The sequence below is a fragment of the Bombina bombina genome, chromosome 6 (assembly GCF_027579735.1).
Source record: "Bombina bombina isolate aBomBom1 chromosome 6, aBomBom1.pri, whole genome shotgun sequence".
Classification (NCBI taxonomy): domain Eukaryota; kingdom Metazoa; phylum Chordata; class Amphibia; order Anura; family Bombinatoridae; genus Bombina; species Bombina bombina.
The window spans coordinates 433,820,574-433,826,167 of record NC_069504.1 but is presented as its reverse complement, the minus strand read 5'-3'; the positions used below and the strand labels follow the sequence as shown (position 1 = coordinate 433,826,167).

The 5,594-nt window shown below is 34.1% G+C and overlaps 1 pseudogene; it reads left to right on the top strand.

Moving 5' to 3' along the window:
- The first annotated feature begins 1,488 nt into the window (after window positions 1-1,488).
- Window positions 1,489-4,703, top strand: LOC128664456 (uncharacterized; annotated as a pseudogene).
- The last annotated feature ends 891 nt before the right edge of the window (window positions 4,704-5,594 follow it).

Genomic DNA, 5,594 nt, shown 5'->3' with positions numbered 1-5,594 from the left:
TATATATATGTATATATATATATATGTATGTATATATATATATATATATATATATATATATACTATTTTGGATATATTTAGGACAGCAGTCCGTCCAAATAAGGTGTCACTACACCTTTAGCTTATATATATATATATATATATATATATATATATTATATATATATGATAAGTCTGACCCAATAAGGTGTTGGTATACTTGTAGCTTAATTATATATATAAAATATTTTGTATTTATATTTAGGGCAGCAATTTTGGATATATTTAGGACAGCAGTCTGTCGAAATACAGTATCGCTTAACCTGTAGCCTAACTATATATATTAAAACAGACTGACCAAATAGGGTGTTGCTACACCAGTAGCTTAATCATATATATAAAATATTTTGGATATATTTAGGACAGCAGTCCATCCAAATAGGGTGTCACTACACATGTAGCTTAAATATATATATATGTTTGACCAAATAGGGTAATGCTACACCAGTAGCTTATATATAAAATATTTTGGATATATTTAGGACAGCAGTCTGTCCAAATAGGGTGTCACTACTCGGTACATCTGTAGCTTAAATTTAAAAAACATGCCCCCTTAAAGAAAGTTTTCTTTACAAGAACAATCAAAAAGGAGGCAAAATAAGAGAGTTAAAAAAAGAAAAAATAACTTGATTGATGAAGAAAGGGCCTATTTACGGGAAGCAAATGCAGTTCAGAAAAGAAAAGAGAGAGCAAATATGACAGAAAATCAGAAACTTCAAGAACAACAAATAAATGCATTTGCTCATAGAAAAACACGTGCACAAAATGAACGTTCTCAAACAAAAAAACAGCGCAGCATAAGCAATACAGAAACGGAACGTAAAAGGAAAATTAGTGCAATTCGTGTTCAACGCCATCGTACATATTTTGCAAAACATACTCAACACATTGCTGCAATTGAGAGTTATGATGATTCATTTGATCATCATAACTGTGGAGAGCTAAATGTTATATAATGCACCAAATGTGATGCACTACATTTTCCAAAAGAGCAGCCATCAGACAAACTATTCAGTCAATGTTGTAGCCAAGGAAAAGTTATTATTGAACCTACAAAGTCGTTCCTTTAATACAATGCTTAATGACAGGAACTCATAAGCATTCAAAACATTTTCACAAAAACATTTCACAAAAACAAAGTTCATGTTATAAAACATTAGATCTTTAAATAATTCTTTAGCATTTGGTTCAATGGGGGCGAATATTGCTCCTCCTTCCGGTTATGAGTCTTACTGCTTTAGAATTAATGGACAAATTTATCACAGAACTGGATGACTTCATCCTTCCAATGAGGATAACCAAAAGTTTGCACAGCTATATATTCTTGATCCTGATGAGGCTGCACAACAGCGCCTTATGATTAATGAAAATGCAAATTGCAACCCTGAACTAATGACTGAGTTGAGTTCTTTTATGGCTTTAAACAATCCTTTTGCTGAAGCATGCAAAATGTTGTATGAAGTAGAACAGGAATGCTTAGAAGATGCATCTCGAAATGGCGTTACACATGCAACTGTGACCTTGGCAATAGTACAAGATCGTAAAAATGATCAACATAGATACAATGCTCTTCGGTGTAATGAGGTAGCTATTATTTTTCAAAATGCAGACGGTGAGCCTCTTCTTGAGCGAGATCTTATTATTCATTGTCCAAATCCTAACAATGAGAAAAAAACAGAAAGGATAAGCATTTTAGATCCAAATTTGGAGCCAATGTTGTATCCACTTCTTTTCCCTTTTGGGGACCAAAGTTGGTCACCGAAAATGAAACTTAATTAGAAACCTACTACTGTAACAAACATAAGAAGTCAATCCTTAGCAAAGACAAGAGAAAGGGTCTCACAAATGCAATTTTATGGGTACATGCTTTCCATCTGACATGAGTTTAACCCATTTCTGAGTGCTGTCAAATTGGCCCAGCAGTACTTTGTAGATGCATAAGTTAAGACAAAAGGTGATCATTACTTCCAGGCAAAGCAGTAATACTTTTTCATTCCAAGGTAGTCCAAGAAACATAGTACAGAATTACCAAGATGCCATGGCTATTGTTAGAAAGTATGGGAAGCCTGATTTTTTCATAACCATGACATGTAACCTAAAATGGTCTGAAATTGTTCTTAATCTCAAAGATGGTCAAGCAGTTGAATTACACCCTGATTGAGTAGCCAGAGTTTTTCATTTAAAACTACAAAAACTACTTGATGACATCACAAAGAAACATGTTTTGGGTAAACCAGCTGCCAAAGTTTATGTTATTGAATTTCAGAAACGTGGATTACCTCTGTGGTTATTAATTATTTTAAAATATCTTTACTTTATACTAAATATAATACTAATTTAGTCATCTCTATGGTAATACCACTAAACCAATACAAATAAGTTGTGAAATAAACTCTATGAGAGGGTCACCATTTTTTCCCAAACAGTTTATTTGGAATCAATATATGTTAATAATAAGATAAATATTTACAGGTATATATACAGATCTATTTTACAGCAACACAGTCCACATTTAATACAGGGCAACTTTACTACAATAACCCCAGTTTGTCCAACACTGATAAAATAATCATAGGAATATACTTAGCCACATTTCTTCAGAGTGTTCACCATCAGCCATCTTTACAGCATGCCCAAGATAAGAAGAGAGAGAGAGAGAGTGCTCCCGCCTTCTATACCACAATTCAATAGGGAGTGGCTTATCAAATGCCAGTCAAAGGCCACTGGGAGTGTCTTTAGTTCAGAGAGAAAAGTGTAACTGGGGGGAAGAGATTTTAATAACAGCTAGATCAACAAGCTGTCACCACATTCCCTCACTTTTTCTTCTCCTATGTTGCCCCATTTTCTAGTTATACGCACTAGTACAGAAGAACACAGTGGGAGCAAAAACCTTACAGGAAAAATTCTCCCACCATCCCTTAGGAATATCATTCCCTCAACGATATGAGCTCTTTTGTACTTTCCTAGGACTATCAATTCCTAGTCTAACTTTATACAATTCATTAAAAAAATGCATTTAAAATTATACATAGAAACACAAAATCCTATGCTAAACCCCATTAGCAACATTTATACAATGGTCTTAAAAATTGAGAAAAATTAAAAGTTCATGTGTGAGTGTGGGTACACTAGATGGGTATGCTTGTAGTAAAATCTTTATTAATAAAGTGTGAATTGTGCCTGTAAAACATACGTTATAATGGTTCACTGAAGTTCTTTGTTGTCATCTTTTGGCATCTGGTCCTTGCTTTTGCTTTGCCAATCGTCTCTCTTTGAACCACTTTGTTTTTTCCAAGACCCTCAAAGGAATGAAAAGAGATTAAAACCAGGCATATATTTACTTCACACTACAACACTCCATCTGCAGTAGAAACCACATTCACAGTTATTAACTTCAAGTTGGGATGTGCCTCTATCATTGCATCATCCCACTCGCCCCCTTACTTAAACTTATGTTGCTTGACTTATATGATTATTTACCCCTTTATGCTATATATATTATTTTGGCCTAATGCCCCATTTTACATCTCCATTGTGATACATTATACTTATTTAATTTGTCCAACGCCACCATCATAGCTTCATGGTAAGATCAGTCCTAATGACACCTGAAAAACAACAATCTATAATATGTGTTATTAGGGAAAAACTGGAAGGAAAGGTGAGAAGTCTTCTATGTCACTTCGTGGTCACCAAAATGTGGTTATTAATTAATTTAAAATATCTTTACTTTATACTAAATATAATTCTAATTTAGTCATCTCTATGGTAATACCACTAAACCAATGCAAATAAGTTGCGAAATAAACTCTATGAGAGGGTCTCCATTTTTTCCCAAACAGTTTATTTGGAATAAATATATGTTAATAATAAGATAAATATTTACAGGTATATATACAGATCTATTTTACAGCAACACAGTCCACATTTAATACAGGGCAACTTTACTACAATAACCCCAGTTTGTCCAACACTGCTAAAATAATCATAGGAATATACTTAGCCACATTTCTTCAGAGTGTTCACCATCAGCCATCTTTACAACATGCCATGATAAGAAGAGAGAGAGAGAGAGAGTGCTCCAGCCTTCTATACCACAATTCAATAGGGAGTGGCCTATCAAATGCCAGTCAAAGGCCACTGGGAGTGTCTTTAGTTCAGAGAGAAAAGTGTAACTGGGGGGAAGGTATCTTAATAACAGCTAGATCAACAAGCTATGTCACCACAACCTCATGCACATATTTTGCTTATTTTATCTGCAGAAAATAAACCTAAAAATGCTGAAGTAATTGATAGCTTTATTTCTGCAGAAATACCTGACATTTAAGTGCATCCCCGGTTCATGCAATTGTAACCAATCCCTGTGGGGAGCATAATCTAAGATCTCTATGTATGGTTAATGGTGTTTGCTCTAAGCAATTTCCAAAATCCTTCCAGGAAGAAACTTTGATAAATGTAGATGGGTATCCAATTTACAAAAGATCCCAAAAAAATCCAAAACTGTTTCTATTGAAATAAATGGAAAATCAATTGATAACTTTTGGGTTGTACCATACAACCCATACTTGACATTAAAATACAACTGCCATATTAACATAGAAAGTAGTGCTTCCATAAAAAGTGTGAAGTAGATATTCAAATATATTTATAAAGGGTATGACTGAGCTAATATAGCAATTAAAGAACATGAAACTACAAGAGACACAACTTTAACTGCTTGGTTTAAGTTAAACCAAGACGATTTGTCAGATCTTGTCTGTATACAGATATTCCTCAGCATTTTGTTTTTTATTAAAAGACAAAATGGAATAAAGAGTACAAGATGGAGCAAATAACACCATTGGTCGCATGTACTCTGTAAACTTAACTTTAGATGTTGAGAGATTTTGTTCAAGATTACTTTTACTCCATGTTAAAGGAGCAACTTCTTTTTAAGGTATCCGAGCAGTTACTAGAGTTCAATTTTACACATTTAAAGAAGCAGCTCAAAAACGTAGTCTTTTTGTAGATGATCTATCATGGGACTTTATTCTGCATGAAGCTGCAAGTGAAATGATGCCTCGACTGCTTAGAGAGCTTTTTGCTCACATTTGTGCTTTAGCGTCTCCACCAAATGCTAAAAAGCTTTTTTGAAAAGTACAAAGAGAAACTCTTTGAAGACTTTTCAAGACACCCTGGTCAAACACCAGACTTGTTTAAATTATGCACGATTTTGGTTTACCATATCCTCCAAACAATTTACCAGAAAATCCCAGAGACCTCTATGATGCTGTTTTTGAAAGTTATTCTGGAGTCCAAATGAAGGCATCTTTTAATGATCTTCAAAGACAAAGTTTTGAAGAAATTATTGCTGCATGAGAAAATTACACTTTAACACAAAGGTCTTATTTCCTTGATGGTCCTGGTGGTAGTGGTAAAACCTACCTATACAATACTTTGTTGAGGACATTTAGAGGAAACAGTGAGGTAGCATTACCAGTTGCCTCAACAGGGATTGCGGTAAATTTGCTTGAAGGTGGTGAACATTGCACTCGCAGTTTAATTTGCCAGTTCCT